The sequence below is a fragment of the Bos mutus genome, chromosome 11 (genome assembly GCF_027580195.1).
Source record: "Bos mutus isolate GX-2022 chromosome 11, NWIPB_WYAK_1.1, whole genome shotgun sequence".
NCBI classification, from domain to species: Eukaryota; Metazoa; Chordata; class Mammalia; order Artiodactyla; family Bovidae; genus Bos; species Bos mutus.
This window is the reverse complement of record NC_091627.1, coordinates 19,527,373-19,548,163: the sequence shown is the minus strand read 5'-3', so window position 1 is coordinate 19,548,163 and position 20,791 is coordinate 19,527,373. Positions and strand designations below refer to the sequence as shown.

The following is a 20,791-nucleotide window of genomic DNA, read 5'->3' as shown; positions in this document are numbered from 1 at the left end:
TCAGTCCTGAGTGTTCATTGGAAGGACTGATGCTGAAGCTGAAACTCCAATACTTTGGCCACCTGATGCGAAGAACTGACTCATTGGAAAAGGTCCTGATGCTGGGAAAGATTGAAGGGAGGAGGAGAAGGGGACAACAGAGGATGAGATGGTTGGATGGCATCACCAACTCGATGGACACTCCAGGAGTTGGTGACGGACAGGGAGGCCTGGTGTGCTGCAGTCCATGGGGTCGTAAAGAGTCAGACATGACTGAGTGACTGAACTGAACTGAACTGAGAAAGGGATACATTTGGGGGATGGTGATGGTCCAAACCGGCTGGAGCTCAGGGTGGACCTAGGGCGAGAGGCCACAGTAGCCAGTGACCCCGGCTAGAAGCCCAGCACGTCTGTCAGAAAGCCAGGCCAGCTTCAAAGTGCATGGGGAAAGGGGAAGGGAGGCAAGTGCTCTACAAAAGCCAGAAGGTGTCAAGAGAGACCACCCCAAGTCTCCCCAAAGAAAGAAACCACACATGTCATAAGTGCTGCTGCTGAGAAGGAAAGTGAGGCCCTCATGCAGGGCTCTGCAGGCAGCAGCCTGCCTCTCTTACCCTCTCCCCTCTGATTTGCACCCTGACAGCGGCAGGTAGAAACAGGGTGGCTCAGGGTACAGAGGCAGAAGGCAGGCAGGCCCGCACCCACCAGGCCACTCTCTGCCCAAGAGTCCTGCCAACACCACCTGACCTTCACCCCCATATCCAAAGAGGAAAGTGTGTTTGTCACTCAGTCACGTCCAATTCTTTGCAACCCCATGGATTGTTGTCCACCAGGCTCCTCTGTCCACGGAATTCTCCAAGCAAGAATACAGAAGTGGATGGCCATTTCCTTCTCCAGGGGATCTTCCCGACCCAGGGATTGAACCCAGGTCTCCTGCGTTGCAGGCAGACTCTTTACAATCTGAGCCCCATACCCAAAGAGTGGCCATCAGAGCTCTGAAAGCAGTACCCACCACAGGGTTCCGACCATCTGCTTTAAGAGCCCGAGAAGGAAGGGGATCACGTGCCAGCCTCTTTCAACACATGCTGAAACCAACCTCCTACCTGCCCTGTGATGTGCTGGGGCGACCAGGCAGCATTTGCTCAGTCCCCGTGGCCAGCAATCCATGAGGCAGGGAGACGCCCTCTGCACTCACTGTGAGAAGCAACCTCAAGAGTGCATGGCTCAAGAAATTCACCTGTATACCCCCAAGCAGGCCTGGGATGGAGGCTGTCTGCTGCCCCTGCTGTATGCTTGTTCCGTCCAGGATGTATTTGGGGGAGCCCCCAGCAAGTACAGGCACTGAGGCAGAGTCCTGCCACCACAGGCCCATGGCAAACATCCAACTTCACCCCGTCGTGTTCTCCTGGGCCTCACCTCACTTTCAGGGGGCTCTACAGCAGGTTAGACGTTAGTGCAACAACCTGTCTCTTGCACAGAGTTTTAAAAATCCCCAACTGCTTTATTTCCCAGGAACCGCACCCCAAAAAGTGGGAAAAAGCCCAATGTGATCTCATTCAACAAGGACCCGGATCACAGCCCCAATTTAGCTGGGAGAGTGGGACTGCAGGGCAGGGACAGTGAGTCAGGTGGCTGGTACTTGAGCCGCCATTCCTGGGCTCCTCCAGCCAGGAGAGCTGATGCTTAACACACACCTGCAGTTCTGACTCATGACTTCCTAAAACCATGCATGGTGAGAAAGCTTCTCTTCTCTCCAGCGAAAGTGGGCAATTTGATCTCTAGTTCCTCTTCCTTTTCTAAACCCAGCTTGGACATCTGGAAGTTCTTAGTTCACATAATGCTGAAGCCTACCATTCAAGATTTTCAGCATGACCTTACTTTACTAGCATGGGAGATGAGTGCAATTATCCGATGGTTAGGACATTCTTGCTTCCCTAGTAGTTCAGAGGTTAAAGTGTCTGCCTGCGATGTGGGAGACCCGGGTTTGATCCCTGGGTTGGGAAGATCCCCTGGAGAAGGAAATGGCAACCCACTCCAGTATTCTTGCCTAGAGAATCCCATGGACAGAGGAGCCTGGTGGGCTATAGTCCATGGGGTCCCAAAGAGTAGGACACGACTGAGTGACTTCACTTTCTTTCACTTTCTTTTCTTGGGAATTGGGTTGAGGATTGACCTTTTCCAGTCCTGTGGCCATTGCTGGGTCTTCAAGATTTGCTGACATAATGAATGCAAAACCTTGATGGCATCCTCCTTTAGGGATTTGAATAGTTCTGCTGGAATTTCGGGAACTTCCCTGGTGGCTCACATCCATTAGCTTTATTAACAGCAGTGCTTCTTAAGGCCTTCTTGACTTCACAGAGCTTCTCTGCAGGACACACCAAAAGAAACACCATGGCAGCTCTGGGCCCAGTGCTGGCGACTGAGGCCTGGTCAGCCTGATGCTGGCGCGGGAGGCCCGCTGGGACCCACTCTGAGCAGTCCAGTTCAGAAACAGGTGCAGGGAAAGCTCAAGAACCCTGGGTTCCTGGAGGCCCCACGGAGACAGCCCAACCCGGCCCAGCACCCCAGAGCTCACACCCATCCTGATCTGGCCTCCTGGAGCCAGAGAACTTGGACAAGCCTCCCTCTGAATCCCCATGTCCTCATCTGTAAAACAGAGGTGGCCCCAGAGAAAACTCCCTGAGAAATGTGATTATGGCAGCCAACGGGTTAAAAGCACTTGAGTTCAACCAAACAACTCCCCACCCTCCACACACACACACACACACACACACAGAACAAACACCCAGGCAGTTATTCACCATGATGATAAAGAATCCTATTTTCACCAAAGGTCAGTTAGACAGGTGAGGAAGGAAAAGGAAACGTCTCTTCACCCTCCCCTGCCTCTCTGGGAGCCTGGACCTGAATACCAGACCACTGGAGCCGGAGTGCTGTTGTCGTGGCAACCAAAGTCTTAACAACTTTGGCATTTCCACAACCTGTGATTGATCCAACTCTCAAAATTAACATTGTACAATGAAACGGCATTTGCATTTAATTTATTTTAATTGGCTTTTACATAACTAAACATCTTGGTTTCCACCCTTAATAACAACAGGGTGAGTGAGTTCTGAATAGTGGGACCCTTTAAACAGCAAGATGAAGGCAAATAATTTAAAATTTTTGTGTTTGGAAAAATATTGCACTGATTTGCTAGAAGCACCTTTTTGCTTAATTTTCCTCTTTTTTTCTGAGAGGACAACAGGACCTTCTGCATCTTGAAATTCATCAACTGAAGTTCAAACTGTTTCTGCATCACATTTAAAAATTAATGGTTAGAATGCTTTTGGTGCATTAGTGCAAGGTGTGGGAAGAAGCAACAACAGAAGTGTATGTGAGTTCCATGGGACAGAGTCTTTTTTTTCCCCCATTGACGTACCCCTTGTGCCTAGTAGAATCCCCGGCACACAGTAGGCCTGAGATAACCATTTGTTGAATGAATGTGTACGTGTTCAGTCGCTCAGTGGTGTCTGACTTTTTACGACCCCATGGACTATAGCCCACCAGGCTCCTCTATCCTTGGGATTTTCCAGACAAGAATACTGGAGTGGGTTGCCATTTCCTCCTCCTCCTTCCTGACCCAGGGATCAGACCCACATCTTCTGTATTGCAGGTGGAATCTTTACCTCTTGAGCTATCTGGGAAGTGAAGACCAACTCTCACTACCGAGATGAAGTGTGTATAGCACTCAACTCGGTGCCAGGTACTTGAGCTTTTAGTAATACTATTTTCATTATTAATATAAGTGAGCTGAGGCTGCTGCCCCACAGGCACTGCTGGGCCTAAAGATACAGGCGCAGGTGGGAGAGTAGGGACCTCACCTGGGGACCAACACCTGGAACTGCCTCAGGCGCCCACCACCTGCAACAAGTCCAGCTGCAGATCCACCTACCAGAAGGGCTGCTTAAAGGCCTGATGCAAAGCCCAGCATAGACAAGACTGTCTAGTGTGCTTAGTCATGTACGACTCTTTTCAACCCCATGGATTCTAGCCCACCAGGCTCCTCGGTCCATGGGGATTCTCCAGGCAAGAGTACTAAAGTGGGTTGCCATGCCCTCCTCCAGGGGATCTTCCCAACCCAGGGATCAAACCCAGGTCTCCCGCATCTCCTGGTGGCTCATTACCGTCTGCGCCACCAGGAAAGCCCAGACTCTCTAGACCAAGTGTGTTTGATCTCTGTTCTCTGGGGAATTCTGCCTACTGGGAAGAAAGATGTGTTGTTGTTGTTTTTTAAACTGTTGTCCTCCCGCCTCCCCCAGAGATGCTCTGACACAGACAAAAGAGTCAGGTGCACAGGGAAAGGGATCAACTGACATGAAAAGCCCTGCTTGATTCTTGAAGGATGTGTGCATGCCTCCTGGGGGAGGGGGCAGTCAGGGATTCCCAGCAGAGGGAACGGCAGGTGCAAAGGCCCAGAGGAGTGAGTGGTGACAAGGACCTGCCGGTCAGTGGAGTTCAAGACCTCACGTGGTGGATGAAAGGTTGGTCAAGAGGCCAGGCAGGGTCGAGGGTCACAAGGAGGGCCTCTCAGGCCATGCTTAGCATTTGAACTTTGCAAGCAAGGATTTGAGAGCATGGAGCAGTGCAGAGAAGGCTTGTGCTGGGCTGGAGCTGGGGGTGGGCAGGTCTGGTGGGGTGTGGGGAGAAGCTGGGTCAGGAGAGCCGCCAGAAACTGACCATCACACGTGCAGGTGGTGAGTGCAGCACAGACGATGAAGCTGGAGAGACTGGGATGCACCTGGGGCATCTTGATGACTAACTTAGAGACCAGCTTGAAAGGATGGAGGGAAAGGGAAGCTGAGAAGGGGGTAAAACGTCTCCCAGCCCTCCCCCACCGCTTCCACGTATCTGAGAAGCAGGGGTCTATCTGGGGGCTTGGGAATAGTAGACTCTGTTTTGGACATCCTATCAAAACAACCTAAAACCCAACAAACTGTGGCTTAAACAAGAAAGGCTTTTCTTTGTGTCCAGGGCGTGGGCAGCAGTTCAAGAATGCCTTCAAGGACCGAGAGTCTTCTTCTGCTCCACCATCCTTAGCACGTGGATTTCAGCCTCGTGATCACAGGATGGCTGCCCTATTTCCACAAATTACATCTGCTTTCCAGGCAGGAAGATGAATGGGCCAAAAGCTTCCTGTCTTGGGACTCTGGCTGTTTATTCAGGAAGGGAGCAGGGATAGGAGCACAAGCCAATGGCCTTGAACTCATCTAACTGGCCAAAACTCCTGGGGTTCTCCTGGCTGGAAGGTGGCGCCTTTCGTTGTCCAGTCTCTGAGCACAGGGGCCCTCATATTTGCTATTCGCTGTGCCTGCCACCCTGCTCAGCTTCCACGTGACCAGCTCCCTCATTTTTTCCAGTCTTTGCTCAAATGTCACCTTCTCATTAGGCTTTCTCTGATCACTCTACTTAAAATTTCATTTCTCACCATCCCTCATAAATACCTCTGGCCCTTCACTAAACTTATTTCTTCCACACCTCCTTTTTCTTCTTTTTGGCTGTATCATATGGCTTAGGATGTTAGTTCCCCTTGGGATCGAACCTGGGTCCTCAGCAGTAAAAGCCCAGAGTCCTAACCACTGGACCGCCAAGGAATTCTCCCTTTGTTCCCCCTCACATCTTCTATTATCACTATATTATACTAAATTACCATATTTTATTATGTATACACTATACTATACTCTGGGCTTACCAGGTGGTGCTAGTGGTAAAGAACTCACCTGCCAACGCAAGAGACATAAGAGACGTGGGTTCAATTCCTGGGAAGATCCCCTGGAGGAGGAAATGTCAACCCGCTCCAGTATTCTTGCCTGGAGAATCCCATGGACAGAGGAACCTGGTGGGCTACAGTTCATAGGGTTGCAAAGAGTTGGACATGACTGAAGCAACCTAGCATCCATATTATATCATATACTACAGCATTACAGTATTATGCTACATATTGAAAGTTTACATATAAAGTTTACATATAGTTTACATATAAAGTAAACTTTAGTTTACTGCTTCTTGTGTTCAGCTGGAAACATAAGCCCTGAGAGTACAGGATTTCCACTGGATATTCTCTAGTGCAGAGTCTGGCACACAATGGGAGCTATGTGAATGAATGAATGAATGAATGAGGGTTGGCTCATGAGACAGCACCTTTCCCAACCTAGGCATTCTCCCCAAGCCCAGTCTCTGCTTAAAGGGAGACTACTCACTACATGGTTCCTGCCCTTAGGAGCCCCGGGCCAGGAGGTGACTGGCCAGGACCAGAGCTTTGCATATGGCATGGCCGTGTGAGCCAGAGCAGCCGTGCCCCAGGAAGAGCAGACGCCTGAGCAGGCCCAGGGGACTTCTTGGAGGAGGCAACCCCTGAGCAAGGCTAGGAGTTGTGAAGGCAATCTGGGAGGGTACAGGGGCAAGCATAAGGGTGTAGCAAATGCTCCTGTCCTCAAATGGTCGAGAATCATAACCCCAAACCCCAGCACCAGCTCCCTTAGCAAGGAGGCCAGATATGAAGAAAGTCCCTTTCAAAAAGAAGAATAAAGAAAAACGTCCCTGAGAGTTTTCTACCAAGTCCCCATCCCACCCCTCAGTCACTGACAAAGGTGTACCACACAGCTGGCTGTAATCCAGGAGCGGGTTTAAGGGGAGCTGCTTGCTCAATATATGATCTGACCTGAGCCAAGCTGACTGCCCATATTTCAATAAATGTCTTTAATCTGAGCAGTAAGTTCCCAGGCTGCCCAGCACACAAACGGCCAGTCAGTCCCCTGCCCAGCAGGGGACAGGAGCAAAGACGGAGCAGATCCAATGTTCCAGAAGGACGGAGGAGCAGATACAGATTTCCACGTCCTTTGTGAAGCTCGGACAGAACATTCCCCAGCTCTCTTCTATGGACTAACATCTTGCAGGTGGAAAATGAAAACCACAGGTTAATCCCAGATGAGAAAAAGGAAAAGGACAGAAGACTGGGAATTCAAATTCCACAGACGGAGCCAGAAAGACCCTGCTTTTTTAGGCAATCATGTGTCAAGGGCAGCAGGATGTGAATAAAAAGGTTGGTGATGGTGATGGTGGTGATGGTGGTGATGGTGGTGATGGTGATGGTGGTGATGGTGATGATGATGGTGGTGATGGTGGTGATGGTGATTGTGGTGATGATGGTGGTGATGGTCCTTACATTTATACAGCAATTTGGAGTTTATAAGAAATGTAATGGCTATTTTTACAACAATCCTAAGAGGGACGTTCTATACTTCCCATTTCACAGATGAGGCAACAGATGTTCCAGGGCAGTGCCTGGCAGACCCAAGGGGGACCTGCATGAAGAAGGTGAGGGTGGGTGGTGTTTGAGCCTCAGGGAGGAGAACAGGATTGAGACAGAGTGATAGAGGAGCCTTTTTCTCCTTTGAAAAGAATGACTCTGTTCCCTGTCCATTAGATGGGAAGGAAGTCAAGGCAGGATCAGGAAGAGACATCTCCAGTTCCGTTCAAATTGGAGCTCAACTAGTCAGGATGTCCCTAAGCCCAGGGCATGTGGGACCTGTTTCCCTGTTCAGATCACAGCATCCTCTGAGGCTATGAGACCAAGATCTCTGTTCAAATCCACAGGGTGGAGTCTGCCACTTTCTCAACCTCACCGACACCCAACAGAGTCACCAACTCTGTTCCATGACCAGGGGCAGCCTCTTCAGACTGTGACAATCCCACTCAAGGTCCCAACCAGTTAAGGAGCTTGTGCAAAACGGGCTGTCCAGCGGTGGGGCTGCAGGAGGCCTGTGCTCATTACCAACCCGCAGAAGGGAAGGATAAGAGAGGATGTGCCTTCTGCTGAGGAAGTGACTGCAAAGAAGCACAGGGTGGGAGAGAGAGGCTGGGACGCCCACCATGGGCCTCCAGCTGCTGATGCTGGGACAGGGGGCGGGGTGCTCTGTTTCTGTGAGATCAGAGGATGCTGAAGCCGAATGGGATGCAGCAAGGAAGGAAACTGCCAGGTTTTTGACAAGGGGGTACAAGGAGCTTTCTACACAGTTAACCATCAAGCGGTTGCCTTTAGAAACTGTTAGATGGAGAGAGACCCAAGAATAGGCATGAATAGAATTTTTTCATGTATAAAATTATGATAAGCAGACTGATAAAGCACTGTTGCACATTCTGGAAAATGCTCGTGAATAAAAACAGCTCAAACAAGTCAGCAGCTATGTCATCCCTCCAACAAGGCCCAGCCCCCTCGCCCTGTGGGACAGTGAGCGGGGTTCAAGGCCCCTGGTTTGGCAGTGGCTGACAATATAAACCAGGGCAGCTCAGACCAGGGCCCCCCCTTGGCTTCCGGTTGCCTTGGGTCACAACCTTAATATAAGCTGCACAAGGGCAGGCCCACCACCATCTTGCTCATCAGTGTATCCCCCAGCTTGGCTTATGACACAGAATTATCAAACTAATTTGTTCAACTGTCTGGGGCAATCACATTCACACAGAAGAGAGCATTCTTAGTTTTATTAAAAGATTTTTTTTCCAGTTGCTGTTTCAGGATGGGTGTTCCTTCAATGCATTTTAAGCATTTTGATAGGAAAAGTAGGGTTATACAGCATTATAAATTAAGCAAACAGAACGAAGGGCAAAATCATGTCAGAAATCCCCTTGTAAGTCAATAAAACATTGGACCTTTGTTTAGAAAAATTTAATTCACAAACACAATTTCAGGAATATCACAGAAAGTGAGGTTTATTCCTTCTCCAGGACAAATGAGATACCCAGGAAACCAGTGGGACACACCCGTCTCCGTGGTAACCTACCTGTCTCCAGTGACAGGAGAGCTTCCTTCCTGCCGCCCTGTGGAATGACACAATAACCTAACAACTGGCTTTCAAAAATAACAATTTCGGAACACAGGAGCCAGACTAATTTTTAAAAAATATGATTTCCTCATGGTTAGCATTCTGAAGTAATTAACCAGATGTGCATGTAATTTTGCTGGCAATTATATTTTTTCTCAAGATCATAAATATGGACGCTAGATTATCCAAGAAACTATAAGCTGGCACTAAGAAAGTAGCAGAGGCAGCCTCTGATTTCTCACATTTTATAGCAATATTATTTGCCTAGAGAGACAGCCCAGCCCCACGCATCCCTCCCCTTCATTCACTCTGAAATTAATCTTTCATATTAGCCAATTTCTCTGATGGCTGGCTTCGCCTTCATAACTTTCCACTGCTGACTCAATATCCTGGACTCAGACAGATTAAACCCCTGAAAAATGATGGGAATAACAGCCTAAGAAGCCTTTTGGAGGGACACCACTGAAAGTCAGGCATGGCCCTAAGAAGTACTGAGACGGCCCTGCTCACCAGACCATAAATAAAGACAGTCAATCCAATGTGAGCCCAAGGTCAAGTCAAGTCAACCCAACATCAACCCAAGTCCAAGGCTGAAGCAGCAAAGGCATGGGGCAGGGGGAAGGACTATCCCTGGGAGTCCTTCAATTCACAGCTGAAGACCAGCAGTTCCACTCTGGGGGAGTCAGGAAGGAAGAGCCAGGATGGGGTACCAAAAGTGTTATTTTCAAAAACAGGAGCTGAAAAACATCAGCCTGAGAGACAAATAGTAAAGGAGATTATTCCTGGAAGAAGGCCACTGCATGAGCACTCGGTGATGAGAACAGAGAAGGAAAAGCAGGGGCAGGTAGGTCCGAGGACATCAAACCACCTCACTAAAACCTTGTTAAAACACCCAGCATCAACACAGCAGGACGCTCGAAGCCTCCGTCCAGGTCAAGACACAAAGTGAATGCCCAGATTCAAGCAGCACCTGCTGATTATATACAAACTCTACCCCTGCCATGTTGAAATGGTGAATTCCTTGGGAGACTTGGAACGATTTTTTTTTTTTTTTTGGAACGATTTTTTATATCCAAGTTAATAGAGTTACTCAGTATTGAATTTAGATGAGATTAACAAATTCTAATAATGTAGTATGATAAATTTCCATTAATTCAAATCATCACAAGTATGGAATTTATGGGTTCCAGCTAGTCTGACTATAAAAAGAAACTTTGCTAAGTAAATTAAGAGGATAAACAAGATTATCAGAGGAATGCCTTCTTGAGGCTCCTTTTTAAAACCTTTTTTTTTTTTCCCCAATTGCAAAACAAATATAGGCCCATGGGTGAAAATTTAGAATGTACAGCAACACACACACACACAAAAGAGAAACTCATGATCCCACGGAGCTTCCCAGGTGGCTCAGTGGTAAAGAACCTGCCTGCCAATGCAGAGGACATGGGTTCGATCCCTGGGTTGGGAAGAGCCCCTGGAGGAGGAAGTGGCCTCCAGTATTCTTGCCTGGGAAGTCCAATGGACAGAAGAACCTGGCAGGCTACAGTCCATGGGTCACAAAGAGCTGGACATGACTGAGCGACTGGGCACACACGCACACACAATCCTGCCAGACTCGACTGCTGTTAACAGTTCAGCCTATTTCCTTCCCTTCTATTTTCTCTGATCTTTTTTTCCCTCCTAAACATAATGGGAATGAAGTTGTCTGCACAGTTCTACATCTTGCTTTCCAGCCCCGTATTTAGACGACACATTTAAATTGCTTGTTTTCAACCCCTTTAGCAAACACCTACTAGCTTACTATCAGAAATGTGTTCATTTCAAAGAATTCTCTGTAACTCATTAAAAAGACCAATTTGAGGTGAAAGCCAGTCAGGAATTTACATCAGTACATACACTCTCATCTGAAAATAATACAGTCACTTGTCTTGTACAATACTCCCTACTTCTGACTTCTCTCTGGTTTACAGTTAGTCAAAACATGATGCTCAGTTCACCAGTTTCTTAGATCATGAGTGGCATGACCTCCCAGGAAAAAATAGAAGTGCCCTATTACACCCAGGAGGGCAACATCTACATCCTCTAACTGGCTTTTCTTGCCAGCATGTCCTCTTAGAGGAATTGTAAACAGTTTCCAAGAAAGGCGCAGATCTAGAGCCTAAGATCTCAGCTCAATTACCAACCTTCTTCCGTGCTCCCACAGCAAATACCCCGCTAAAATCAGGCTCCTCCTTGGTACCGGGAGTCCTTGTCTTCTTAATCTCAGTTTCCTTAAGACATGGCACCATCCCGGGCACAGGAAGTTATAAAAAGGCCTTGAATGGATGGATGGATGAAATACAGAGAAGTCCTCTCCCTAACCCCAGTACATTCTGCCCGACCCCTTCCTTCTAGTTTGCGCTCCACAAATGGGTTCTTCAGTATTCTCAGTCTCTCTGAATGGTAATACCAGCTCCTCACATAGCAATTGCATCTGTTTCCTAAGAGGTTTGTATTTGTTTGTTTGTTTGGAGGGGCTGACTCTTCCTTGTAGTGTGTGGGCCTCTCTAGTCGGGCGTATGTCCTGAGACATGTGGGATCTTAGTTCCCTGATCAGAGATCGAACAATATCCCCTGCAGTGGAAGTGCAGAGTCTTAACCACTTGACCGTCAGGGAAGTCCCTCATGTTTACATTTTTAAGCATTTTTCCTGGTTTGTAGAGTGGGCAGAGAATTTAGAGGCTATCTAGCCCCAAGCTGCTTTGACAAATGAGGAAACTGAGATCTGGAGAGGAAAAACCGCTCACACCAAGTGAAAGCCAGACAATAACAGGATGGCGGGGGGATGGGGTTCTCTCCACCAGCCCACGAAGCTGCAACGCCTTTCAGACCACTGTCCTGCAGTTCCCATGAACGTGTAAAACACTCGCCACCAGCGACCGCACAGAAAGCAGCATTAGTGCACTGAACCGTCCAATCACACATTCAGGCCTGCCCAGCAGGCCCCTTAGCCAAGGTGCTAAGTTTTAAATAATTCAATTCACCCACCACCCTACAGTTGAGAGAAGAGGATGGTTCAGCCACACATCTGGACATCCACTGTGTCCCAGGCTCAGTGCGAGGAATGGGGGCACCACAGAGAAGAAACCCACAGGTCCCAGCCTGCAAAAAGGCCCACTGCCCTGAGAGAGGCAGACAGCTGGGTACTCAATCTGCGAGGTTAGGCTCTGGAGACGCTCATCAGCAAAGGACCTGGAGAACATACCTGGAAGCCTGAGCGGACTGTCCTCCCAGGAGGGGCAAGGGTGACACTGGCTCCCCACTGGGCCTAAAAGAATGAGAGGTGAATCCGCCAGGGCCCTCCAGCTAGACAGACAAGCATACATCTTATATCTTGTGCACACACACACATACATTAGCTCCACTTATCAGAGAGGGATACATTCCAAGACCCCCAGTGGATGCCTAAAACTGCAGTCAGTACTGAACCTTATATATGCTATTTTTTTTTCCTATACAAATACCCCTATGATAAAGCTTAATTTATAAATTAGGCACAGTAAGAGATAAACAACAATAACTCATAATAAAATAGAACAATTGTAACAATTCACTGGAATAAAAGTTATGTAATACGATCTCTCTTTCTCTGTCAAAATATTGTCTTATACTGTACTCATCCTTCCTGTGATGTCATGAGATGATAAAATGCCTCCACGAGATAAAGTGACTGAAGGACACAGGCATTGAGATGTTACGTTAAGCTTCTACTGACCTGATGCTGTGTCAGGAGGAGGGCCATCTGCTTTGGGTGGTCCTGGATCACTGAGCCAGGGGGACAGGGTGGGACAGTGTGAGATTTCATTATGCCACTTAGAATACCACGAAATGCAAAACTGGGGAATTGTGCCTTTCTAGAATTTTCCATTTAACATTTCTGGGCCACGGTTGAGCATGGGTAGTTGAAACCGTGGAAAGTGAAACCCCAGATGAGGGGAGACTACTCTCTAAACATGTATAGATTGGTGCATTATAGAAATTGGCTTACACGGTTTGAGGCCAAGAAGTCCTAGACTCTGCCATGCACAAGCCGGAGAATCAAGAAAGTCAGCAGTTCAAGTTCAAAGGCCCAAGAACCAGGAACACTGAGGTCCAAGGACAGGAGAAGACAGACATGCTAGCTCAAGAGAAGAGCCAATTCCTCCTTCCTCCATCTTTCTGTTCTACTCAAGCCCTCAGTGGATTAGCTGACACCTCCCCACATTGCTGAGGACCATCTTCCTTACTCCATCTACTGAATGAAATGCTAATTTCTTTCAGAGACACCCTCACAGACATACCCATACATAATGTTTTACCAGCTACCTGGGCATCTCTTAGCCTTGTCACATAAAATTTAAAAATAAAATTTAGTCTGACACATAAAATTAATCATCACAGATGAGATCTTTCTAAGCATCATCCCGATTAGTTATTCTCTGAGGCCATTTTCAGAGTAACATTCCATCATCCACCCATTCGGGGGCTCTGTGCCTACCATCCTGTCGTAACTCTCTTCATTAACCCCCTAATAGGAGGGGGCATCCCCCAAAGAACAGCAAATATAGCAGAAACGGGCTAGGAGCTGCAGCAGCCAAATGCTGGGAAGCAATGCTGAGACTGAGTAATGATGATGCTTATAGTGATGCTAGTAATCACGATGGTGATGGTGATGATGAGGATAAGGATGATGTGGTTGAACTAGAGAGCCGGCAACTGGCCCAGGACAACACACGGGGGAAGGAGCTATGAGTGGGGGGAACACAGTGAGACCTTGACCCTGCTTGAGTGTCCCGGGTCCAGAGAACCTGGAATCCTTTACCTGTGCTACACCTTCCCCTCCCCTACTCACACCAACCATGCTGAAACAATTCCCAAATGCCTAAGTTTTCACTTTACAGCTAGCTCTGAGAACTATCAGCCAGGCCATATTGTTTTTAGGTCAGGTAATAGCGAATCCCCTAGAACATATGCTCATAAAAAGCCGCAATCCTTTATCCTGTCTTTAGAGAGAAAGAAGAGGAAAACGCAATCCCCAGAGAATAAGAAAGCCTACGTTTGGCCAGCAAGAGAGCGGGGGCCTCAGCATCTGTCCCAGGCCTGCCTGTGCCTTTACTTACCGGGAGGAAGAAAGACCCCCAAATGAGCCGGAGCAGCCACTACGCCCCCCACCCCTGGACGCTGTGCCAGGCTGCCCAGGCTGCGTCACCAGTGGTGGCACTAGCCCCGGTCACTGAAGGATCTTTAATAAAGCCTGGCTCCTGCCGCCGCCCCACGCTCTGGGGAGGGCGGGGAGGGACAGAGAGGGCGAGCCTACCACCAGTCCTGTCCCCCCTCCCCTCAGGGGACACCACCCCCCGCCCCCCAACGACTCAGCCACACCGGTAAATACAGAAAATTGCACGACGTTGTCACAATCATCTTGAAACCCAGGCGATTGATTCGGAGAGGTTCTCAATTCTCTAGAAACCCAGGCAATTGATTCGGAGAGGTTCTCACTTCCCTCCAAAAGTAGATTACAGAAGCAGAGAGGACAGAGAGGATGGGAGTGACAGGGAAGGGTGGGGAGCTGCCATCAATTCTGTTTTCTGGAAAAGTCCTGTTAAAGCACAGGAAGGAAGCTGAGACCTGAGCATTTTGCTGATGGAGGGAAAATGGCGCTTGTGATCCATACCTGCGGCTGCTCGGAACCTCAGTCCTGCCCACATTGCCAGCGGTCCCCTTTAGCCCATCGGCACCCACTTGTCCAAACTAATAAATGCTTTCCAAGCGCCCCAGGGGGAAAAGAATTGGGAGGGCGGGTGTGTCTCTTAATGGTTGCGGAAGAACCCGCAGCCCTCCAAGTTCAGGGTCACCGTGGCTGCATCAGGGACCCTGAGAGACTCTACAGAAGATGCAAGCTGGGACAATCCAATGTGGCAGCTCCCCAAACGCCAAATAATGATACCCCTCCCACCCCGCGCACCCAGCTCCCTTCCACACACATTCACAGGCTCTCACATCACGTGCCTGGTGACCTCAGTCTGGGTCAAAATGTGCCTAATGAAACCAAATTTGGAAAGAAATCCTCAGTGCCAAGGAAGAACTACAGCCTCCTCCATTTCTGCAGACAGGTGACCAGCCCAACGGGTCTTCTATATCCAGGCTTCATGAGATTGTCTGATGGGGGGCCTAGAACCCCTTCTTGTTCCTGAGTAAGTTCAGGCTCAGAAAGCCTCACTTGGCCAATAAACCACAGAGTAGACATGGACCAGAACCCCCATCCCTGGTCTTTCCACCTGACCCCACCCCTGGTCTTTCCCCTGGTATATTGCTGCAACAACCCCGATCTCTTAGGAAGAAACAAGACACCGCCACTGTCCACTGTGAAAGCTCTCTGAATCAGTGGGGGAGCAAGACCTCTTGTGACCTGGGTGTCTACACACCAGGCCCACGTGGACCCATACACACTGGGTACACAATTTCTGTGTCTCGGGCTGCACACTTGTAAAATGAAGTTTCCTTCTTCCGCTCCTTTCCTCAGAGAACAAAAATGATGCAAGAAGAAACTTCTGAAACCCACAAGGCATGAAAACGCAAGTATCCCTCCCTTCCCCAGGGCCTCCCTCCATCTACAGACCAAGAGGTCTCTCTGCATGTCTCGCACTTACACTGAGTCACTCCTACATGGTCAGCTGTGAGCCAGGTAGGAAGGAGTTTACATTGCTTGAGAGGCAATGGCAGGAAAAACTGCAGGGCAGCCCCTAACTAGCAAATATGCATGGAAAACAAAGTAATTCTTGGTTCCTCTATTTTCTGATTTGGGCATTCTCCCTCCACGTTTTCATTTCAAAAAATGAGTTTGATCCCACTTGCCTCACACGTACCTGCGGAAGTAATCCAGTGCAGCAGGGCCTCACAGCACAATGACACACACTGTATTTTTTAAAAAAATAGTTACTTATTATTGGCTGCACTGGGTCTTCATTGCTGTGCACAGTGTGGGAGGCTGGCCTTTCTGTAGTTGTGGAGAGTGGAGGCTACTCTAGTGCCGGTGCACAGGCTTCTCACTGCAATGGCTTCTCTTCCAGCACGGTGCAGGCTCTAGGGCACACGGGCTTCAGCAGTTGCAGCACACTGGCTCAGTACTTGTGGCTGGTGGCCTTAGTGGCCCGGTGCAGGGGTGATCTTCCCAGACCAGGGATCAAACCAGCGTCCTCTGCATTGGAGGGCAGATTCGTAACCACTGGACAACCAGGGAAGGCCACCCTGTACTTTAAATTCCAATACCTTGCTGGATACTCAGGAGTTCACACAAGAAACTTAAGGGAGGCAACTTCATTCAGGCCAGTCAACATGCTCTGGGCCTTCCAGGTGCCCGGTGCTGTGCCAGGTGGTAGACAAGGGGCCAATGAGACCTGAGGCTCCTTCCAAGAGCTTGCCAACCCCCAGGGAGAGAGCACTGGCTCCTTCAGAAGCCAATTCTAATTGGAAGACTCCAAGAAGGCCTCCAGGAAGAGGCCCTCAAGCCAAATCTACAAAGCAGGGAAGAAAAGGCAAATCAAGAGACAGAAAGCCAGAGGGTGATTGCCCGGGGCCAGGGGTGGGAACAGGGAGTGACAGCTTATGGGCATGAGGGAGCCTTCCAGGTAAGGGAAACATTCTAAAACTGGGTTGTGTTGTACAACTCTGTAAGTTTACTTAAAAGTATCAAATAATACACAATTTTTGGCTGTGCAGTGAGGCTTGTGGGTTCTTTAGTTCCCCAACCAGGGAGCAAATCCTTGCCCTTGGCAGTGAAAGCATGGAGTCCTAACCACTGGACCACCGGGGAAGTCCCATCAAACAATACACTTTAAATGGGTACACTTACCCCAATGTTCATCGCAGCACTGTTTAAAATAGCCAGGACATGGAAGCAACCTAGATGTCCATCAGCAGATGAATGGATAAGAAAGCTATGGTACATGTACACAATGGAGTATTACTCAGCCATTAAAAAGAATACATTTGAATCAGTTCTAATGAGGTGGATGAAACTGGAGCCTATTATACAGAGTGAAGTAAACCAGAAAGAAAAACACCAATACAGTATACTAACGCATATATATGGAATTTAGAAAGATGGTAACAATAACCCTGTAAACGAGACAGCAAAAGAGACAGTGATGTATAGAACAGTCTTATGGACTCTGTGGGAGAGGGAGAGGGTGGGAAGATTTGGGAGAATGGCATTGAAACATGTAAAATATCATGTATGAAACAAGTTGCCAGTCCAGGTTCGATGCATGATACTGGATGCTTGGGGCTAGTGCACTGGGACGACCCAGAGGGATGGTATGGGGAGGGAGGAGGGAGGAGGGTTCAGGATGGGGAACACATGTATACCTGTGGCGGATTCATTTTGATATTTGGCAAAACTAATACAATTATGTAAAGTTTAAAAATAAAATTAAATTAAAAAAAATAAATGGGTACACTTTATGGTATGTAAATTATACCTCAATAAAGTTGTTAATTTAAAAAGTCTTTAAAGACTGAAGTAGGAATTTAGTGGATCAAGTCTGGGTGGGAGGAGAAGGAAGACACCGTGTCCACTGGCCTGCCTCACCCTCGAAGTCCCACTTCCAGCCTCCCCGGGTCCCCAGCTGCCTCCAGAAACATGTCATCCTGCAGCTCAAACAGTGCTTCTCCCCAGGCCTGGGGCCAAGGCAGGAGCTGCTCTCCAGGCACCTGTCAACTCCACCAGCTCATTGGATGGTCTCCCCACCCCACAACTGCAACCAAGCTCCCCGGACAGGGATGAAGCCCAGGCCCAGCTTTCAGAGTCAGGCTTGGAGCAAGGCTACAGAAGGTGTTTAGCAGTGGGCTTCTCTGGTGGCTCAATCTGTAAAGCGTCTGCCTACAATGCAGGAGACCCGAGTTCAATCCCTGGGTCAGGAAGAACCCTGGAGAAGGAAATGGCAACCCACACCAATACTCTTGCCTGAAAAATTCCATGGATGGAGGAGCCTGGTGGGCTACAGTCCATGGGATTGCAAAGAGTCGGACACGATTGAGTGACTTCACTTTCACTTTTCACTGAAGAAGAGAATGAACCTGGGGGGTGGTTGGGGTGGAAAGGGAGATGAAGAAATCGAAAAACTGACCTGAGGACAGCATGCCTGCAGCAAAGGAATACAAGCTGAGCTCCAGCCTGAGGGATGAGGCTTGGCTGGGTGTTGGGAAGTAGAGGCATGAGGGTGGGGAGAGGGGTGGGGCAACAGGGGGCTGACCCATTAGATGGGTGGAGAAAGAAGGGAGAAGGGGCCAGAAACTCAGGGTGGGGTGGGATGTGTGGAGGGACTCTAGGCTCTGCTGTGATGTGTGGTAGCACGGAACACTTCAAACCAGTCCATCCTAAAGGAAACCAACCCTGAATATTCACTGGAAGGACTGATGCTGAAGCTCCAATATTTTGGCCACCTGATGTGAAGAGCTGACTCATTGGTTAAGACTCTGATGCTGGGAAAGATCGAAGGCGGGAGGAGAAGGGGACAACAGAGGACGAGATGGTTGGATGGCAACAAGTTCATGAACTTGGGCAAACTCCTGGAGATGGTGAGGGACAGGGAGGCCTGGTGTGGTGCAGTCCCTGGGGTTGCAAAGAGTCGGACACGACTTGGCGACTGAACAACAATGAAGTGTGAAGCACACAACAGCACTGGGTCAGAGCGTGGAGAGCTCACCGAGGTGACAGCAGGTGCCCGACCAAGGGGACACCTCCCTCGCTGAAGGGGACACACAGCAAGGGAAGACCAGCTAGGATCACAGGGTATTCCAGCAATCGGGGAAGACCTCCCTGAGCGGAACGACACATCCCCCAAAACTTTCTTCCTGTGTCCAGGATCATGGCGGCTTTATCCAAGGAGTAAGAGTTGAACGATCCTGAGTGTTTCTTAGCCAAGGGTCAGAAACCTGTCACTAGCTCCTCAAAGAAGACTTCTCATCTAATGAGACAGGCCCACCCCAGTCTCCTGGCTTCCTGTCAACTTGGGTTGTACCTGAAACTAGAAAAAGAAACAAATACCCAGGAAACACAGCAGCTGGATTAGCAAGTGGGGGTGGGGGTGAGGGGTGCACTGGGTTTATGAAGGAATATAAGTACCTGACAAGTGAAAGTCGCTCAGTCGTGTCCCACTACAGTGGGAAAAAAATAAAAGAATACTGGAGTGGGTAGCCTAATCTTTCTCCAGGGAATCTTCCCGACCTAGGAATCGAACCAGGGCCTCCTGCATTGCAGGCAGATTCTTTACCAGCTGAGCTACCAGGGAAGCCCCTCTGAAGGAAAATGAAAAGGTAAAAAGAAAGCATCCTGGCTACCCCAGTGCAGCAGGGGAGGGAGCCTGAGGCCTTTCAGAAAGTGTCTTTACTTAGTCACGTGTCACGAACACCAAGATGTGAAGCTTTGCCTCTGAAATTCAATTTGACTTGAAATGACACAGCCAAGGTGAGGCTCTCTGAAAGGATTCACTGTGCTTTTCAGATGATTTTTAAAAAAATTCTTTAGACTTGCACCTTGCTCAGTGCCTAATACACGTTCCACCTGTCAAACTGTATGGATTACCTGAAGTTACATGAAATCCACACTAGTAGATTCCAACGCATTTTTTTCCCTTCTTTTTGGTGGAAAGTGATTTGAAAGAGTTTTTTCCCATGTGGCAAGAGGCACCAAAAAACCCTAAGTCTGCTCTGCTGTCTCCATACACGATTACCCTCCATCATCCTGATTGGAAACTGAGCCCAAAGGGAAGAGGATAAGACCCACACGAGATGCACAGATCTGCAGCCTTGCGGGTGGGCATGAAAACATATAAGGAACCCGAAGAGACTACAGGAGAATGGTGAGTCCCAGAGTAGAGTGTGATTAAGCCTCCAAGGGCTCTCTTTCCCCAGCACAATGACATCAGGGGCTGACAAACTAGCAAAACACACATAATCCCCCGTCAAGTCTAAGCTGGCAACTCATAAACTGGAAGCATCAACCTGCAACAAACAAGCACAGTTTAGGTCTTGCTGGAACACTAAATTCTCATACAAACCCAATCCTCAACCTAGATAAAATGTCAGCTGCAGACAGGCTTACTCTCCAGTGCCAAATAAACTCTGGGGCTCCTCATTAATTTAGTATCCTGGATTATCAGACCATGGCACTTCACCACTTTCAAAGGGGCAAGGCAAGGTCTTATCGTAAGTTTGGGGGAAGGTCTGTTGGAGGAAGGGGAAGACGCACTACTCGGACGCACAGATACTCACCATGGTATTTCATGTTAATGTTGAAATTATGTGTGCGGAGCCCTGAGGGCAGGAATTGCAAGCCCTGGATGACAGCCCTACCTCTGCACCAGATGAAACTCCACAGAAGCTCCAGGTAGAAAGGGGGCTTGGTGAGCACAAGGCCAGGGCTAGGGAGTGTGGGCCAACGAGACCCCACTCCTTGACCTTCTGTTCTTCTAATTCTGCACAGCCCTGCGGCCAGAAAGGGACTTTAGAAGAAATCCTAAAGGAATTTGTTCAAGCTTTTTGTCTTGGAGTCTTTCTCGAGAGGGGCTTGTTGAAAATGAGTGGGTCATTGGCTAGTGTTGGGGCAAATCTCTGTTCTCCTGTGCACCTGACTCCCAAAGCAAGGTCTCCCAAATTATTGTCACACATTGACGTATGCGTCCCAGCTTACAAAAATCGGAACACAAGTGGAGCAGGCAAGGCGAGAGCATGGCACCACATCCCACGGCAAGCCAGAGGCAGAGTCCCTGGCCCTTTCTTCCAACACATTATCCAGTAAAACCTCAAGAGCTCAGTAATTACAGGCACTTTCAAAAGTGAAACAGAAAAAGATCTAAGTCCATGACACTGGTTTCCTTAAGACAAAGAGCTGGTTTTAACTCAGCGGGAGGAGGAAATCCCAGCTTTTGGTCTGTCTT

At 48.8% G+C, this 20,791-nt stretch overlaps 1 protein-coding gene across 2 annotated transcripts in view; it reads right to left on the bottom strand.

Moving 5' to 3' along the window:
- HPCAL1 (hippocalcin like 1) overlaps positions 1-20,791 on the bottom strand; it is a 117,024-nt gene that overhangs the window by 93,747 nt on the left and 2,486 nt on the right. Inside the window, exon 2 of one of the 2 annotated variants that reach the window (XM_070379098.1) lies at positions 12,079-12,141. The exons of the other annotated variant lie outside the window; for it this stretch is intronic. The gene's annotated coding sequence lies outside the window, so the exon portion shown is untranslated. The remainder of the gene's footprint in view (positions 1-12,078; positions 12,142-20,791) is intronic. 2 annotated transcript variants of the gene reach the window in all.